The following is a 21,236-nucleotide window of genomic DNA, read 5'->3' on the forward strand; positions in this document are numbered from 1 at the left end:
CAACATTAAACAAAGTCTGTCACCTGTCTAAAAAAAATGTTAATGTTATCATCACAAGTAAATCAGAAACACAGAATGTGCATGGATTTAAATGAGCACATGCCAACCAACAAAAAATATCCTAATTGCATGGCCTGTTGAGGGTTATCCATAAGTTTTATTTTTGTAATATAAAGTATAGCATTAAAGTGAAAATTTCCCATTATTTGGCATTACTTCATCTAGGCGAAAAGTTCCATGAAAATGGAAGAATGTTTATGTTGCTCATTTTGTCTCAGAAATATCTTGTGTCTGGACCAACAAATATTTGTTCAAGGAATGAATACTATCCTCATTCCAATTTGAATGTCTCAGGTATTTGATGTTTAGGATAAATTGCTGATTTCTTAATAATATAATTTTTAATTACAAAAATGAATTAAAATAAAGTCCAGTCTCATCAGAGATCATTAAGAAGGTTGAATACACAAACCTCACTCACTACTGGAATGATTTTTCCCACCATCCAGTGTATATACTTTCCAATTGTAGAGGAGAGTATTTTCCATTTTCTTGATCTCAGGATATAGATCTTTTCAGACTCCTTCTCAAGATTTTATTCCTTGAGATAACAATGAAGAGCTTACAGATGCCAATATTATACAAATAAGTGTAACAATTTCCATGGGGGGAAGGACATCCCTTTTGGCAAATTATAATAGATTCTATGTGTTTTGGTTAACCAGACTTTCCTGGAAATGATCATCAGACATAACAGAAAACTTGTCCCTGCCAGTTTCATCCCTTTCCAGGAATAAACTCAAATGTAACCCTTAACCAAAGGCTCCCCAGTGACATCCCCTCACAATTAATTTAATTCTCTTCCCATAAAAAACTGAAGAAATATCAGTCCCATAACATCTAAGAGACTGAACACATTACTAGAATTGTTAAAATTTAACAGTTGTTGAAACATGGCCAAATCCCAAACGTTTATACTTTTTCCTTCCATCCTCATAGTCACCTAACTCCTACTCAAATATTCAGTAGAAAACTACAACTAAATAGCTCTCTAGTTTTTCTTACAAATTGTTCTAAATAGGGACCTGGGTGGCTCAGTGGGTTAAAGCCTCTGCCTTTGGCTCGGGTCATGATCCCAGGGTCCTGGGATACAGTCCTGGATTGGGCTCTCTGCTCAGAGAGGAGCCTGCTCCCCCACCCCTCGCCCCTGCCTCTCTGCCTACTTGTAATCTCTGTCAAATAAATAAATAAAATCTTAAAAAAAAAAAAAAAAACCCAGGGGCGCCTGGGTGGCTCTGTGGGTTAAGCCTCTGCTTTCAGCTTGGGTCATGATCCCAGGGTCCTGGGATGGAGCCCCGTGTCTGGCTCTCTGCTCAGCGGGGAGCCTTCTCCCCCCCCCCTCTCTGCCTGCCTCTCTGCCTGCTTGTGATCTCTGTCTGTCAAATAAATAAATAAATAAATAAAATCTTTAAAAAAAAAAAACCCAAATTGTTCTAAATAAGCACCAATGTAACAGCTGCATATATGTCTATGAAAACACTGTATGTAACAGACACCAATGGTCAGGGTTTCGAAGCATTACAGTATGTTAATAAATCCCAGCATTTGCATGCTATCTACCTTCCATCTGCAGCGAAAATGAAGCCTCTGGTTGCAAGTGAGTATACTAGAATAACTATCATTTGTGGCTCTGCCAGTAGTTCAATTGCCAATTCTATGACTGCTCTTCATCATCCTTCTTTTAGGATGAAAGAAACTAAGACAGTAAGCTGGATACATCCAGCTCAGTTCCCTCTAAGCACACCTCTCTTTCTATAATCAAACTCAACAGAAACAGGCTCTTGCTACTGAAACCTCAAGCACGAAGAGGTTGTTCCTCTGCAGAAAATAAGTAAGCAGACATCAAAGATTTATTAAGAAATTTGATTAAGAAACTTTTCCAGTCTTCCTACATAGCAGACACCTACTACTGGCATATGGTGTAGCTAGAATTGGGTATATAGACTTTTACTTTTGCCTTTGGATCATGTGTTAATTAATACACATCCCTCAAGTTGGACACTGTAATGAAAGATTAACAAAATAACAACCCTTGCAGGAATTTAGTCCTTGAATATGAAACTTCATTCAGATGTGTCAAAATATTTTTGTCATTCACCACTTAATTCAGGAGTGAGGTTTAAATTCCGTGTAGAATTGAGAAGTTAGTAATACCTAATCAATGACGATTTTACTCCAGTGAAATATCAAGGCAAAATGTTTCCTGCCCAAGGACAGTATTCCACATATTACCATAATGAAAACAGCATGGGGGGGGGGGAGAAGATCTTGTGGGGGGGAATACTGCTTTATTCCTTCAACCATTCATTTAGATTCCAAGATTATCTCAGTGGGTAACCAAACTTCAAAACTGCAGAAGAATGCAAGTACTTAACATTGGATTTGTCTCTAGAGATAAGCTTCCAATCTAAGTCACTTGGATAAAAATACATTAAAAAGTTAAAATATATTAAAAAGTTAAAACTGTAAAATCATAAAGTGGAAAAGAAAAGCCCATCCAGAAAAGGAAGAATTTGCATAACTTATGTAATTTGTTCAAATATCACATTATTGCTCCAATTTCTACTTCGCTTTTCTGGGGCTAACTTTGCCTGCCAGATTCTCTTCGCTCACTCAACATGGCTGTCATCTTCACTGTCAAGGCTCTTGACCTCATCTAACATAGCAAGCAGACCTTTGAAAATAAATTATACTATGTTTCTGAAAGCTATAGGGAGATTGAGGAATGGCACATTTCAGGGGACACTGTTGACAAAGGTATAAAAACTCCAACTTAATTACCAATTGTTCCTAAAAAGTATGCTCATGATTTCTCCCCCTAAATTCTTCATTTACCTGTTACAACTGACCATTCACCTTGTCTACAGGTCTAATATAAACTAGAAGATAAAGCAATTAAGAAAAAGAATCAGCCTCTAGTCCTAAGTAGCCTATCAGTGTCACACTAAAGTCCAGATGTTACCTCCAGAATTCTCAACATCCTCTGACTCACACAGGAACACCACCTTGATCTTACTTCAGGTGAATGGGGGTGTGAGGGTATGATTTGTAACAATGTCTGCAAAATTTCAAAATATTAAGTTTAAAAAATGCATTTTTAAAAATAAGAAATCACTTTAGAAGCAAACTAGCTGTTTGAGGGTATACAAAGAAAATAAGTTGTTTAAATTCATTGTTTTTCAATCAGTTGTATTGCTATGTAGCCAGAGGTACAGTTTGTGCTTAAGAACCAGGCTCCAAACTCAGAAAGTCTTAATCCAAATTCTGTCTTTAACACTCACTAGCCATTTAACCTTGGATTATTTCCTTCCCTCTAAGAAGCAGTTCTTTCATCTGTAATAAAAATCACAATAGCGCCTACCTTACAAAGTTGTTGCAGATGTAAATGAGATGACATAAATAGTTTAGCTGTGTGAAGAACATAGTGAGCTATTATTATTTTTAATAATATATTGAGAATATATTTAATATATATTGAAAAATACATGTCTATAATGTAGGATGAGTGATTGAAACTGGGAATAATTTTTATACAGTTTATATATACCTTATGTACAGAAGTTATATATTTTATAAAATAAATACTTTGCTAAGTTTATTATTGTTTTCACCTAATTTTGTTTCTGTTTATTTAAAGGTGTTTTATTTTGCAATCATGAGATCTGTTATTCCATATGTCCTATGGTATTTACAGATTATGCTTGAATTGCTCAAAACCCAGTAATTGACTTGGGATAACGGAGATAAATGAGTCTTCAAATTTTTTTTCTCCACATTTACTATTTTATCTCATTTATTGGTATTATTCAAGACAAACTGAAGTGACCAGTTTGATTCAATCCTAAACTATCTTTTGTACAGTAGTTGTACAATCAAACAATTTTTCCAAAAATTAAAGATTTGGGAGTAAGAATAAAAGATGTCACTGACAAAATGCTCAGCTCTCAATTTCAGTGTGACAATTTGATACTTAGTTGTATAACTGGAGGACCACATCTGTAAGCTCTATTACTAAAAGGACCTAGTGCTCACAGCATTTAGAAACCTCAGTATCCTAGGTATTAAACAAGCCACTATCTAGTTGTCTTAACTTGAGTCAAACTATCAGAAATACTCAAAACTCACCCAAGAACATCCACATAATCATGCTATAAGTGACGCTTTGGATCACACAGTCCTTGATAAAGTCTGTGACAAATGCCATTGTAAAATGTTTTTTTGCTGAATTGATCTGAAGCTAACCAACACTGTAGATTCAATAACATACTTCACAAACACAAGAATGTTCCATTCAACTCTTAGCAGGCATGATGGATATCCCTAAGATCTAAAGCATACTGACATTTCTCAGGCACTGACTCGGATGTTGTCAAATGAAGCAGCCTCAGCCAGCTGAATCTATTTGGTCCATGTAAAGATCTTCCTATATAGCATGTGAATACTGATTTTCCCCTTGGAAAACTCCTTAGAAATTTCAAAAGATTGAGAGGCTCAAGAGTTTTCCCTCTAGCCAATGCCTGGTTTCATCTGGTCAGCCAACCTTTTAATGACACAAGAGTGACCACCAATAAATCTCAGACTGTAATTATTCACCAGCACTCCTTAGGCCCTGGTTACTCCTTTCACATCATCAAACTCTTTGAAGTTTTGTGAGGGTCCATCTTTAATTTAGATGAAAGATTTCACTCTGTAGGTTTCTGAAATACACTCAGGAAAAGGATAAGTTCATTTATTCCTACAGCCATTCCTCACTCGCTTCTTTGTTCTGCAGGTGACATTTATTTTATTTTTTAAAAGATTTTTGTTTATTCATTTGAGGCAGAGAGATACACACACAGAGAAGAGAGAATATAAGCAGGAGGAGAGGGAGAGGCAAACACATGACCTAAACCGAAGGCAGATGCTTAACCACCTCAGCCACCCAGGAGCTCCACGCAGGTGACATTAAACTACAGTATTTTGAACTCTAAGGTCAAGGGAAGGGAAGAAATACCATTTGCCTCTGTAGTCTATAATTCAGAATCTGACTATCTGAGTTCCCAAAATATGGAGTCGTAGGTCCTGGTGTCAGTCACAGCCAACAACAACAACAACAACAAAATCACTTGATCAAACTAAAAGTTCCCAAAGAATGAACCCAAAGCAAAATAGCTAGGCTATGAGAAAGAGGACTTCGTATAAAACAGAAAAGCAACCTTCAGACAATATCAATAGCATATCAATAAACAAGAGAGATGCTAAGATTGCAAATTAAGATGTAATCTTAATTTGTAAGATTGGTTGACTGCTAAATTAGAATCTTTCATTTCAGTATGTATAGTTTCCCAGTTCAAGACACTTTTCTGGACCTCAACCCTGTATCTAGAGTAGTTTTTCCAGTATCTTAACATTTGGGTCTCAGCTTAAACATCACCTATTTAATTAAATCTTCCCTATCCTTCCAAACTAGATTAAATAATGTGTTATATGTTGGCATAATATTCTTTACTTCATAATGTTCATTGCAATTAAAATTAATTATTTTTGCAATTACTTGCTTAATTATTAGCCCTTCTGCTGGATTTAACATTGTAGTAGGTAGGACAATGTCTATTTTGTTTCCTGACATAGTGGATATGGCTGATATTTATTTATTGAGTTATCAGTATTTGAAAACTGAATATCAAAACTGACATATCTAAGAACCTATCATTTTAGACCAGATCAGACTTTACATTTCAATTGGTACAGTCTCTATTCCAATGTGAGATCCTCTCTCAAAGTATTTAACTGATGATCAACTGGTTGTTCCCTAAACAATTCCAACAAAGGGTCAGTAAATAATCTCTAAGAATTTGTTATTTGTCTACCACTCACCATTTATTAGAAATTGTTCCATCAAGTGCTTCCTATAACTTCTGTGTGTCTATTGAGACTTAGAAAAAATCCAGAATAAAATCCATTCCTTCTATACAAAAATACTCAAAGCAACTGATTTCTGTGCACTGATTTTGTATCCTGACACTTTGCTGAATTCGGGTATGAGTTCTAGCAGTTTTGCACCCCAAACCACAAGATACTTAGAAATAAACCTAACCAAAGAGGCAAAGAATCTGTATGCAGAAAACTATAAAGTACTCAAGAAAGAAACTGAGGAAGACACAAAGAAATGGAAAAATGTTCCATGCTCATGGATTGGAAGAACAAATATTGTGAAAATGTCTCTGCTACCTAAAGCAATCTACATATTTAATGCAATCCCTATAAAATACCATCAATTTTTTTCATAAAAATGGAAAAAAGAATCCTAAAATTTATAAGGAACCAGAAAAGATCCCCAAATAGCCATAGAAATGTTGAAAAAGAAAACCACATTTGGTGGCATCACAATTCCAGACTTCAAGCTCTATTACAAAGCTGTGGTCAAAAAAAATACAAATCAAACCCACAGTGAGATACCACCTCACACCAGTCAGAATGGCTAAAATTAACAAGTCAGGAAATGACGGATGTTGGAGAGGATGCGAAGAAAGGGGAACCTACCTACACTGTTGGTGGAAATGTAAGGTGGTGCAGCCACTCTGGAAAACAGCATGGAGTTTCCTCCAAAAGTTGAAAATAGAGCTACCCTATGACCCAGCAATCGCACTACTGGGTATTTACCCTAAAGATACAAATGCAGTGATCTGAAGGGGCATATGCACCCCAGTGTTTTAAGCAGCAATGTCCATAATAGCCACACTATGGAAAGACCCTAGATGTCCATCGACAGATGAATGTATAAAGATGTGGTGCACATATATATACGCAATGGAATACTATGCAGCCATCAAAAAAAACCCAGAAATCTTGCCGTTTGCAACAATGTGGATGGAACTAGAGGATATTTTGCTAAGTGAAATAAGTCAATCAGAGAAAGAATTATCATATGATCTTGCTGATATGAGGAATTTGAGAGGCAGGTTGGGGGGTTGTGAGGGGTAGGGAGGGAAAAAATGAAACAAGATGGGACTGGGAAGGAGACAAACCATAAGAGACTCTTAATCTCATGAAATAAACTGAGGCTTGCTGGGGGTTTGGGAAAGGAGGGATAGGGTGCCTGGCATGTGCCATGGTGAGTGCTATGAAATATGTAAGCCTGATGAATCACAAACCTGTACCCCTGGGGCAAATAATACATTATGTTAATTTAAAAAGAAAGAGAGAGAAAGAAAGAAAGAGAGAGAAAGAAGAGAAAAGAAAAAAAATAGAAAAGACTTAAAAAGGAGCCATAATGTGCACCAATAAGTCTTCGTTCCTATAGGCTTAAATCCTTGGTTCTTCTAAATATTCCTCATGTGAATACAATATGTTAATATTGATTTCTGCTCACAATTTGGTTTTAATTCTCCTGACAGTCATTGTTCATTTATTCAGCCTGTGTTCCAATGTAACCAAATCCCTTAATACTCCAAATGTGGTATGATCCAGACAAAGTACAGTATAACCATTATCTTCCTTGATCTGAACTCCATAATTTTATTGGCATAGCTAAGTTTGCATTGCTAGTAGTATCCTACCACCTCTATGAAAAATGGAATTCTACTGAGCTCAGCACCTGCTGAATAAAGCTATGATTTCTCCTGGAAATCTAAGGGTGACTTTTCTTTGCCATATGTTATCAGTACTATATTTAATTCCCATTTCTTTGGGAAAGATTATATGATATAGGGTACTTAGAAGTGTCCTAAAGTCTATTCCATAACAGACATTAAAAATAGTTCTTTTTCCTCTTCCTTTCCTTTCGATTATTTTCACTTGTCTCAAGACTCCACCCAACAGAGCCAAGTCTTTTTGTGATGCTTGATCACTTCCAGTGGTAGAATCCTGAGAATTGCTTTGGTCTGCAAAGGGTAACAATGAAGTTTTCATTTCAGTGGTGACATATTTTCTGGGCTTTTATTTAAAAACCCAGCTACAGAAGGACGCAATGCATTAAGTCTCTGAGTGTCAGTGTCTATGGCTCCTACAAGCAGGGGCAGCCTTGTGGAATCTCTCTCTGCCTTTCCATTTCCAGTAAGAAACCATGACATGAGCCTATTGCCATTTTTCACAAAGACCTTAGGGCTGTGAGTACAAAAAAGAAACTCTGCCACAATTTACTTTCTGTTTCTTATTAACTTATAAACTACACTATGTGAATTGCTGCAGAAAAATAATATCACCTTTCCTCTAAGTTGTAAAATGTCATGTTCTGATACTTGCAGGTACTCTTATACTTTCTTTTACTGGGTTCATTTGGCTTAATTTACTTATTTCTTTTCTTCCTTTCCATAAGAAAATGAACATGTAACAGTCTTATCTGTTTATTTATTACTATTATTTGTTCATTTATTTACACATAATATACATAATTTTAGAGACAAATACCTTTATAGGTAACAAAAGGAAAAAAAGCTATTTTCTGCTCCATTTCTCTGTATCCCAAAGTCCTGATCATCACAAGTAAATATTTTCATCTTTTTAAAGTTATTTCTTCTGCTACCTGCATTTTACTTGTTAATAAAATATTACATACCTATATCTTGATTTTTCAGTTTTTTAGAATATCTAATCCTTCGAATAATACAAGAAGAGTATTTGAGACTTTTTACAAATGTCCACTTCTCTCTCTTTCCCTCTCTTACCTTATCACCATCTTCTCAATCTATGTCATAATTTTTATCAGATTAATATTTAATACATATATTATTATAACTATATTTATTAGAGCTCACCCAGATAGCATTCTTTAATTATGTTTCCTTCATTGCAAATATTTGGTTTTTCTGGGAGTTAGTAATTACATTTTTTTATTCCATTTACTTTGCTTTATAAGTAATCAACACTAGTTCATCCTCAACTTGTAAAACAGAACTTTAAAAATATGCTTAAACGTGGTCAAACACATCAGGTAAGCTTTCAGTATCTACTAGAACATTGTCTCCTCTCCAACTTGGACTTGGCTGAGTAACTATTTTCCTGAGACTCTCTTGCACTATTATCTTGAAATTCTCTTCACCTTCCTTCTGTTTCACCTCTGTATCTCAGATTCCATGTTTTATTCTTCCTTAGTTTACCCCACTTTGTTACTGGCACATTTTTCAGGTGGTTTCCTGAGAACGGTTTCATAGGAAGTAAATTTTTGAGACATTGCGTGTCTGAAAATATTTTTATTTCTGCCTTCACTCTTGATTGATAGTTTAGCTGAGTATAGTATTATAAGTTGAAAATCATTTTCCCTCAGGACTCTTATACAATACTCTACTGTTTTCTTTCACTGTTTTATTAAAAAGCGAAAAGGAGGTTGATACTTGAACTATATGTATTATTTCATAATTTTTTACACTTTGTTCTGTTCTCTCATTTGGAACTCATATTATTCACTAGTTGTACCTTTTGGAAAAATATTATTTTCTTAACTTCTCTTCCAATTTTTCACCTTTTGTCTTTTGGTGTTAGTTCTAAGAAGACTGCCTCAAATATATATATTCCAGCCATCTTACTGATTTTTAGGCTTATTCTTATCCTGCTTGTAGTTTGAAAGAGTTCTTTCTTATTCAAGAGAAGCTCCCTTGTGAAAATATCCTGTTCTTTGATCAAATGCAATGTCTTCTCTTACTGAGAACTTTACTTGCAGTTTCTTTCTTTTATCTTTTTTTTTTTAATTTTTAGGAATTATTATCTGTCAATTTTATTTCCATTTTGTTAGAGTCTGTGGAAGAGCAGCTGAAGATAACTCAATGGTTGTTCCTATCCATTCAGTGGCCAGAGCAGTGGGAGTGGCAGACCAGTCTTCAGGGGCTGGCTGGGCATTCCAGTCTTCAGTAGGGAACTGCTGAGTAGGCAAAGAGGGCACCTGGATCCCTTCTTCAGGTTGCAACTTCAGGTTGAGTAGCAGTGAACTCACGAACTGGAGTGATCCACTTGACCCTGAAATTCCTCTTTGGTCACAGCATTTTCAGTAGAGGCCTGTTCTTCCTTTTCAAGTTCTTCAGGATCTCTGAAGAAGTAGAGATCAGGCCTGACCTCCCATGTTTTTTTTACAGGAAATGGTGCCATGCTTGTGTAGAACTTCCAGGGCTAGCATCCACCACATCAGACCCACTGAGTGAGCTTCACTCTTGTTGCAAGAGAGAGTCCACAAAGTGCAGAGAAGAGTCTGTGTTACACTCCGGTGGTAGGCAGGTTAATAAAAGACACTTCTGTGAGAAGTTGATAGTCAGCTTTGGGATCAATAACCACCAAAAGTCTCAGCTCCTGGAAGGCTGCTTGAATTTTGTTAATGAAGTTTTCAGGAGTGAAGGAGTGGCTCCAGTAGCAGCAACAAATTCCAACATGGTTTATTGACCAGTATTCCTGGATGATATACAGTGACATCAGCTGGGTTTTCAGTGCAACAATGACATGAGCTGCCAGTAGAAGCTTCTCCCAGGTTCTCTTCAGATTTATGATGTAGATGTCACCACTTTTCTTTCTGTAGATGTACTGTCCCATTTGAAAGTAAAGGTTGGTGCTGCTTAACTGGATTCCTGCTGTAAGGAATTTGAGGGCATCCCCTTCCTTCATTTGCAGAACATCAAGGACTCAGGACATTGTGAAAGTTTCCCTTTAAGTTATGATGGGAATGCAAAACAAGGCTGTATGAACCCCTGCCCAGGTAGTGCTCTTTGTTTTTTTAGTTTTATTGTCTTTCCTTTATCAACTTTGTTTCCTCTGAGTCTCCCTTCTCTACTTGTTCACTTTGGTTTTTGCCTTCTGCATTATGAAGTTCCAATGTTTGATTTTCCCTAGTCAGCAACTTATATTTAAATATGAGATCATAAAACTTTGAAGAAGGAAAAAATCATTGGATTGATGGCTCTCACCAAGAGCAATAAACAGGGGACCATGCTACTTCACTTGAGATGTCCTAATGATAGTTTTGTAAACCTTTTGTTTTGAGCCAGTCTTTTGAGCCCAGGCTAGGAACTCTTTAGGTTACTTCTCAATGGCACTACCATCAGCATTCTGAGAGCCAAAAAGAAAAGAAGGCTGAAAGACTCCCAGTACAGAACACTGATTTCCACTCAATCTTCTTGCTTCCATTTCAGGGCTACACCCTGTTCTTTGTTTTGCTTAATGTCCCTGAGTTAACAGTCTCTTTAGATCAACTTTGCCAGAAATGGAAACTTAATTTCCTCTGCTGGGAAATTCTTCTGACTTGGATTTAACCTGGCTATGATGGCTTGGAGAGGTGATCTGGGAGTGTAGCTACTCCTGAAATAAAATATTCCTTTCACCAATATTTCTGATTTTAGCTTTGTCTCCTAAGCCCAATTCAGAAGTATCTGGTACCCCCAACTCCTACAATTTTGGGGGCTATACAGGTAAATTGGTTATCTTATTTTCTGTACCCCCCCATATGCTCTTCTTTCTCATCTAATTAATCAAATATCACTTTATACGGAAAAATGAATATATACAAAGTTGGGACACGCTGATAAAAAATTTGTTGTTGTTTATTTAAAATTCAAATGTAAAATTCAAATTTCATCCACTATTTTGTCCAACAACCCAAGTATGATAGAAAGTAGAGTAAGAAAGTGTTAGGAATGCTGAAATTTTTACTTTACAATATCATGAGTCAAGAAAGTGTTTGGATTTGATACAAAAATAAATAGGTATTTTTCCTTTTTTTTATTTTAAAAGATTTTATATCTTTGACAGACAGAGATCACAAGTAGGCAGAGAAGCAGGCAGAGAGAGAGGTGGGGAGGCAGGCTCCCCGTTGAGCAGAGAGCCCAATTCGGGGCTCGATCCCCGGACCCTGGGATCATGACCTGAGCCGAAGGCAGAGGTTTTAACCCACTGAGCCACCCAAGTGCCCAATAGATATTTTTCATATAATATTTAGATTACCAAAAGTACCTAATAAAGTTACTAAACCAGAACTTTTTAGACAGAGAGGGAATAAAACATGGGAAGTTTGTGACTAAAATCTTTAGCTATTATAGCAGAAAATCACTAACTTTCCTCTAATGTCTAAATGGAGAAATAAGAAAAGCAGGACATGAAGGTATTCACCTAGAAGACCTAAAAGCAGGCATGATTAAATAAACTGGGCACCACAAAGCTGCTGACATAGCATGTAGATAAGGAGAGGATGAGGAATATTAATTTTCAGTCCTATAGTACTAGTCCTTTCACTTTTTAATACATGACTAACCTAAATTTTATTCAATTTGTTTTAAGGAATACTTTAAGTAAATATTTATACTTCTATATGGTATGTATTTTTGTAACCTAGCAAAAATATTGTGCCTATAAGTGGCTGTAGCCTTGACTTACATACATCTTAACATACATCTTAACTTTTGAAAAGTCAGAGTCAGAATAGCTTAACTTTCAAAGAGAGAAGTCTATTGGAGAAATTAAATTTTCTCTTTTTCTTGTAAGGAGAGACTTTTTATCCTAGGGAAAATATCAAATATGAAAGCAAAATTCCCAGCAGGTGATAATAATCTTGCTTTCATGAAAGAGCAGTCAAGAAAAACACATTCATTTGTCTACTTTCAAAGCTTGCTGCAGTTACTGTCAAATATCTGAGCAATGTTCTCATTTTTAATAATGATTAAATAAGTAATTGTTTCATTAGTCTTAATCTTGGGGTTTACTATAATCTAGGTTTCATGAATAAGCATACTAATTTGTCTGATTAATTTCCTTCTAGCAGTAATTTTAGTTAATAAGAGTGATAAAGGCAATATACAGAAAATGTAACTTTCTTGTAATTACTGACTAAAGTTATGAATATATAAATATGTAATTTCCAAAATGAATGAGTGAAAAATAATAGAAGGGCATAGATATAATAAATTTGCATAGTAATATCAAACAAACTTAATATATATCATGGTAGTTAATGAATCCCCTTCAAGTCAAAGCAGTTGACCTCACACATAAAGGAAGGAAAAGAAAAACAGTCGTAGCCCTCATGTTCAGTACTATAGGGTCTCTGATGGAGTTTCTCTGATAATAAAATAAAAATGCTCCATACTCACTACACACCATGACTTTATCAATAATAAATAAATAATTGATCTTATAAATAAGAGATTAAAAATACTATTTTATGATCCAAATCTATGGTGAAAGTCATGTCTACAAAATACTGAAACCAATTTCAACAAAGTACACCTAAAATTCCACCCAGTTACATGTTGAAAACTTATTTTTCTCAGCTGTATTTACAAGGCTAAGCCTCAATTTAAAAAGGTAATGATAGCAATACTGTAGCTTTAACAGAAGTCATGATTTGCATGAATTTCTTATGTTTAAAGGTTTTCTTTACTTAAGATTCATAATATAATGCACCTTATTGTACAACAGAAAAAGAAATTATGGTTCAATTTACTAAAATAATTATAATCATAATCACATCTGCTCTTAAAGACTGTCAAATATCTCCCGAGTGCACTGCATACATTTCCTGTATTAGATTCCCTCTTTTATGAGTTAATTAAACAATTTCACAGCATTATTGTACAACTATTCTGCGTGGCATATTGTTTGTGCAGAACATTCCCTTTAATAGCTCTATTCTTCAAACAGATGTTCATTTAAATTTTTTCAGAGATTTTATTTGAGGAACAATTAGTACATTTATCCTGCTATGTTGTCACCTTTCTGTGGATTCTGAAGAGCTCTATCTCTAGCTCATGTAGTCAACAATTTTAAAGGGAAGAAAAAAACATTCTTCAGCATATAGGCCAGTACACAAGAATATCAGAGCAAATTACCCTCAAATGATGGCTACTCAAAGTTGCCCTGGTATTAGAGGAAAAATCAACAAGAACTTTTCTCAAAGGCATGGAAAAATAAAAATACACGACAGCACATTTCCGAAGTGTACTAGCTTTGTTTTTATAAATTTTTACTTACACATCCAAGCAGATTGGATTCATTCATTATAAACAAGAATAAAGTGACAGATTGAAGGGAAAGAAATGGATGCAAGACCGCTTAAGGTTTATTTATCAAAAGAAAACTGAATCAGTCATTCCCTAAGACATGTTTTCCTGGGAAAGTGACACTGTATATTGTTATGAAATAGCTTATCTTACCTAAACATTTTAAAGGAAGGAGGTGCCACCTACCATGTGTTTTGAAGAGGAAGTTTCCCTCCTTGCTTGACTCAAATCAAGTTTTACAGGATTTGAGTCTCTGGTCAGGTTGGCTTTGTGCAACTCAATAGATTTATCTCCTTTCATTCTCTCCTAGAGAGCTACTGCAAAGAGTCAGCTGTGTTTGCCCATGTAGATGTTGCATCTCATGTGAAGAAGAATAATCTCACTGCAATGAAATCAGAATTGCATTCTTTTACTTGCCTTTAAATAAATGGTGGCACAGAAATAACATTTGTCCTTGCTTTTGAGCTATGGATTAATGAATTATGAACATCTATTTACCACTTTGAAAGTATAATATGCATTCATTTGGATGGAAATACAGTGTCAAGAAAAATGAGGAACAGTATGTTTTCAGAGCTATTCTTCTATTCCTTTTTCTTTCTTTCATTTTCTTTTGAGCAGAATTTGATTTTATTCGAATAAGAAAGCATGAAAAGTTGAGGCATTACTAGGAATTTAAAATATGCTCATAAAATGAGCACTTCATTTTTAGGTTAAAAATATGCAAAATGTTAGTTATTGGAAAGTTTCAGAACAACTGCACCATAACATCCCAGCCTCCTCAAAGAATACAGCAGAGCCGAAGGTAATAAAGTTGAATTGTTTCTTTACCTAGACCTTCTAATATCTCTAATCAGGAGTGGTCTCAAGGAACATTATTTTAGAATAGGCTTCTGAGATGCCATTCTGGAAAAGAAGAGTTCGGTTATGATTAAGAATACTGGTACGGCCTTTCTCTCTGTCATGTGAATTGTGTGCACCTGGCAGTGAACAATGATGAAATGGAATGTACATGACAGATTGCCAGAAGCAGAGCACTCCAGACATTGTAAAGGGAGACCTTTTAGGCACTGTTCAGAATAGCAGTAGTTTGAAAACCACCTAAAATGTTTAGACAAAGGTAATTTTTAAATTAATTTTAATATATCTATGTAATAAAATGCTCTTTGGACAATAAGAAATGATAATATATATATTTTTATTTATGAGCACTGAATAATGATTACAGTGTAAACCCTTTAGAGAAAAAGTAAGGGAAAAAAAAGCAATATGCATATTACGGATTCATCTATTTATACATTTATATGAGCACCTGCTGTCCAGACTAAGCAACTTAGTTCTTATTGCATTTACTTAATTTTTCCCCTTACTTTATAGTAAATATGATTTGTTTGATGCTACGGTGGTCACAATGGGAGTTTGCTGCCACATACCACAGACACATATGCAAAGCTTTGCAGGTCAAATATTAGGGTACATTATTACATTTTGTTGGTGTGTGCGCATCATCTGAACTTCTTTTTGAAGTATTATAAACATTCGTATAGATGCACTAATCATAATTGAATATGTTAATGGATTTTCACCATTGAACACATCACCATAAGTCACCCATATCAAGAAAAAACAATTTCAAACCTCATTCCTACTGCTTCCCAGTCACTACTACCTCCATCCAACCTTAACCATTATCTGATTTATAATACTTTGGCTTCTTTTGCTCAATACTGTCTTTGTGATTGTCACTTATGTTTTGTTTTGTGTGTGTGTTTTTTTAATTTAGAGTTCATTTAATCTCATAGCTGTATAGTATTTCATTTTATAAACGTACCACAATTTAAAGATTTTATTTATTTATTTGACAGACAGAGATCACAAGTAGGCAGAGAGTCAGGCAGAGAGAAAGGGGGAAGCAGGCTCCCCGCCAAGCAGAGAGCCTGATGTGGGGCTCGATTCCAGAACCCTGAGATCATGACCTGAGCTGAAGGCAGCGGCTTAATCCACTGAGCCACCCAGGTGCTCCCGTACCACAATTTATATACCTATTCTGTTAAAGGACATTTGGGTTGTTTCCAGTATATAACTTAAAGATAGTGCTGCTATAAACATAATTGTGACATTGACTGATATCTCATTGTTAAGTCACCCCATTAAAAATGAGGCTTATATATGCATGAATCATGGGGATTTGTATATTGTTATATAATATTTACTAATTTTTAAAGATTATTCACATCTATGTTTGGTTGCTAATTCTCCCTTTTTTGTAGTGTCCTGGTCAAATTTTGGTATCAAGATTATGGTGACTTCATAAAATGTATTAAGAAGTGCTCCTCTTCCAGTTCTTAAAAGTTCACTCATTATAGGTATTAAGAAGCATTCATGAGGATGCCATTTAGTGCTTGGAGTTTTCTTCTGGGAGGTTTTCATGATAATATTTTCAATTTCCTCAGAATATAGGTGATAAATGGTATCATTTTTGGTAATTATTTTTGTAAAATTTTAAAATTTCATTTACATAGTAGATGTCTAAAGTTTTCTCAATAATGCTTTTTAAATTGATTTTAGTATCCATATAATAACCACCATTTTTTTTAAAGATTTTATTTATTAACTTGACAGAGAGAAATCACAAGTAGTCAGAGAGGCAGGCAGAGAGAGAAAGAGGGAAGCAGGCTCCCCGCTGAGCAGAGAGCCCGATGCAGGACTCGATCCCAGGACCCTGAGATCATGACCTGAGCCGAAGGCAGCGGCTTAACCCACTGAGCCACCCAGGCGCCCCACCACCATTTATCAATTTATTTGAAAGAGAGGATGAGACAGAAGGATACAGAGCACATGGCCAGGAAGGGCAGAGGGGAAGGAATAACGAATCCAAAGCAGACTCTGTGCTTAACACAGAGCCCAATGCAGGGCTCAATCTCAGGACCCTGAAATCATGACCTGAGCTGAAACCAAGAGTCAGATGCTCAACCAACTGTGTCACACAGGTTGTGATAATAACCACTTTTTTAAATCTATCACATTGGTAATGTTTCATTTTCTCTATTTTCTCTTTGTCAATTTTGTTAAAGACTTAGGAATTTTATTAGTAATTTGATTAGCAAAATTACCTTTTGTTTGTTGATTTTTCACTATTTTATATTAGTTTCCTATTTCACTGATTTCAGATCTTATTTTTAGGATTTCTTCTTTCTACTTTCTTTGGAAAGGCTTTGGCTTTGATTTGCTTTTTTCCTCTGTTCTTGAGATGGAAGCTTATATAATGTATTTTTGGACTTACTTCCAATACAAATATAAATAGTGCTTTTGTTTTTATATAATTTGTGTGTATGCTGGATTTTGCTAGTAAATTTTAACTACAAAAAGTAACAATCTTATCAATATTGGGTGCCATAATAGCTGACATTTCACAGCTATACAACAAACATTTATTGAATGTCTGCCACATGCCAGAAGCTGGGGACACAGTGTTGAAATGAGATACATACGTCATCCTCATGGAGCTTATAGTAATGGGGGACAACAGAGAGCAGTCACATAAATAATCACCTATTATTTGCTAACCATTATTAAATGATCGTGACTTTTGTTTTAAAAATTAACAAGGACCATGATGAACATGAGGATGACAAAAGAAAAAGACATTTAATAATGACAGCTATGCTAGAAGAGGTATTAATATCTGCATTTTACAAAGACAAGTAAGACTCACAATAGACCAAGTAAACAAGTTCATAACCAACAGATGGATGGAGTCTCCAAATATATTCCTTCCACTCCATCAATACTTCTGTCAGAGAGCTTGGCATTCTGTTAATGGGTTCCGTCCTCTGTCCTCTTTTAGACACATATACTCTGTGACTCAAAAGCACTTATAAATAGCAGATGACAGCAGATACTTGCAATGAAGGTTTTAAAAAGGTCTTTTGGTAGTGAGATTAACATTTGAGGTATGATTTGCAGAAATCAAAATTCTAGAAAGTAATAAATGTAGGATGTTCAGAGATGATTTTATTTGCTCCTATTATTTACAGCTTCGTTACAAGCAGTATGGGAGACTAATGTGTTAAGGGTTAGTGTAAAGCTACAAGAGAAAACAAAGGAAATACAAAGCACATGCCTTAGAGAACAACTGTATCTTCACAGAAAACTCACATGATAAAAATGAGCATTTCTCACAAAATTGGAAATGATGTTGTCAAACATCCTTTCTTCTCCTTTCCGAAATGGTTGTTTCAAGTCCCTTTTTATACATTTCCTAAGAAAAGTCTCACAAATAAACAAAAGACACTGAATGGGCTCCATTTACAAACAAGCTCTAGCAGGAATCTCAACTGCTCTGTTGTTTCTTTCCCTTTGCTTCACTGCTCCAGGCAGACAGCAGTCAGTCAGCCCCTTTATGCCTTCAGCAGAAGAGACTCAACAAAGAAATCTCTGAGCCCAACTGCTCAAAAGATCTACAAATACCTCAGGACCAGTGAATTTTCAAAAACCGTGACTTTTGCCTTAAAATTAAGAAGGGGCAGGATGAACACAAAACTGGTTGCCAAAGGGTTGAGAGAGAATGACAGTGACTGAGGGGAGACAGCTTCCTGAGAGGTTTTGAAATGGGGTAAAGGGAGACCTCAGCTATGAGGAGCATTTGTAGAAGGAAAGAACAGATTTGGTACTTCTCTAGCATACACATATTTACCTATGGCAGATTTCTAGTGCAGAGGTAGCTAACCTACTCCGACAAATCACACTGGTGGCCAAAACTCAGCTTCCACTCTGCCCGTTTTAGTCTGTGTGGTGAATGCTGTTTAGAACCGTCAGCCTGACAGAACTGTGCCTAATTAACACTCTCCTAATACCCCAGCAAATAACAAACCTGCTGTGGGGGGAAAATGCATTCACACTTCCTTATCAAATTAGGGCAAAAAAAAAAATGCTCCTAATTAGCTAAAATCAATTAATGTGACAGCAAAATGAATGTATTTATACTGTCAGCTAAAGGTACAGTCAGAGAAGTGTCTAAAATTTAATGAAGCTGCTGGAGTTTCTTAAGTTAATAGGGGGCTGGGGCTGAGGGGATTTTATCAGTGATTCATAGAATCTGATGGATTTACCTCAGAAGCAGCAGATGTCCTAGGGCGTTACAGAACCTAGATGATTCCTAGTTGTGATTATTCATTAAAACTTAGGGGGAAAATGTGTGGTTAATCAATAATAGTCATGTAGATTTTGTAGCTTATTTGCAATCACACATATAAATGCACATACACTTAAAAATAAAAGAGGAGTGGGGAGCCTGGGTGGCTCAGTCAGTTAAGCATCCTACTGGACTCTAGTTTTGGCTCAAGTCATGATCTCATGGGTCCTGAGAGAAGGTCCCAGGTAGACACATAGGCAGGCTCTGCACTCAGAGGGGAGTCTGCCTGAAGATTCTTTCCTTCTGCCCCTCCCTCCACTCGCTCTCACTCTCTCTCTCAAATAAACAAAAATAAAAGAGGAGTTTCAGACTGCTCATTAGTAGGTTCTTTATTGAGTTAGCTGTATTTTCATGGCTAGTAACTAGTAAACATGTATTTCATGGCTAGTTACTAGCTTTCATGGCTAGTAACTATTTCACACACTTTCTGTTATAATTATGCTCAGTTCAAAACTTGAGACAGAAAAGTATTACTTGCCAAATAACCCAGGTTGGGGTCCACAAATTACCTTGCTGCCATCCTCTTCAACTACAGTGTTTTGATTCCAAGAATACTGGGCAAGTTAGGTGGCTTGAGACTTACTGACATGATAAATTGTTCACAGAGAAATGTCCACATTGTGATAATTAGTTTAATGTGATCTAAAATAACGATAATTACATGTATCCTGACTTCCTAATCTAGACCAAGTATTTTTTTAATGGGCATTTGAGTAGGTTATACAACAAAGTTTAACACCTCTTCTAATCATAGTTGATTCTCACTGAATTCATCTTCATCAAAGATTCCATTTGATTCCTCTCCTTATCAGTGGACACAATAGGCATCATCCTTTCCCCTGTGTAGGGATGGTGTGTTTATTTACTAAATGAAGTATCTGGAGGCCTCTACTGGTGTTTAGGAAAATATCAACTGAGATAGAACAATAATCTTAAAAGGATTCTGAGCAGATGAATCTCCTTTATATGTGCTATATCCAAAACTTCATTTCTATATTTTTAGCACTCTTTCATTATTGTAAACACTAGTAAACTGATTATTGCCATTCCCCATATCACCTTTTCTAAGTGAACTGTGTGACCCCAGGATACCCTGTGTTCTCTTCTCCAGGATGCCATCCTATCCTGCCCATCCTAGCTGCACTAACTTATCTGCCTGAAGATTATTTTTTCACCCTCTGTCAGCTTGTATCACGTCTGAGCTCCTCATTCCCCAAGGATTAAGGCAGATTTTTTTCCCCATCAAACCAGCTGTTTGCTTTCTTTTTCTTTTTTTCCTCAGTAATGGGAAAATAGCTTTGTTATAAATTAATGGTGTCCACATCGGATGGGGGTAAAAATCAGCTTCTGTTTGATATCCATTATATTTCTAAACAGGTAAAACTGACAAATACATAGAACACAGTGAGAAGCTGCCAGTAGGAGAAATGGGTGAGATACAATAAAATTTGGAACAGACAGAAGAGTGATTATAAAATATGTCTAAAAGCATACAGCAAGAAAGGAGGTGACTACCATTGATTGTCACTAAGAGATTGTCATACTCTTAGTAATATCCTCAAAAATACAATAAAATGAGTATTTTCCTTTCACATTCAACAGCCAATGAAATTCTTCTTGTTTATAATATATAACCTCAGTATTTTCCATCAACAGAAGAAGAGTATAGAAAAAAGGCAAAATAGAATCAAGTAACACAACCAGCGATCTTAATGGCTATAGAGGCCTCTATATAGATCAAAAGTAAACCTAGGCACACTCTTGAAATATAGACAAGTAAGGTGAATTCTGATAGCTAAATTGCCACAAGTTGTAAATCTAGTTCCCTAATAGCAGACTCTAAGACTAGGGTTCTTCTCCAAGTTGTTTTTTAAGGGAGTCTTCTCAGGAAAGACCAGAAGCGAAGGAAGCAAAATGAAAAGTCAGAGAAGCTAATCAAGGAATTGATTTCTGGTGCATCTATACTCAGTCTGACTCTAGGATTGTACCAGGCTGCTATCTCCCTTCTGGAAGCAAGGCAGTGAGTATACTTC

The 21,236-nt window shown here is 35.8% G+C and overlaps 1 pseudogene; it reads right to left on the reverse strand.

The window, feature by feature from the left end:
- Positions 1 to 9,751: 9,751 nt before the first annotated feature.
- LOC101686901 lies at positions 9,752 to 10,427 on the reverse strand (annotated as a pseudogene).
- Between the last annotated feature and the right edge of the window lie 10,809 nt (positions 10,428 to 21,236).

Source organism: Mustela putorius, unplaced genomic scaffold, assembly GCF_011764305.1.
Source record: "Mustela putorius furo isolate JIRA1106 unplaced genomic scaffold, ASM1176430v1.1 tig00003869_pilon_pilon_pilon, whole genome shotgun sequence".
Classification (NCBI taxonomy): Eukaryota; Metazoa; Chordata; class Mammalia; order Carnivora; family Mustelidae; genus Mustela; species Mustela putorius.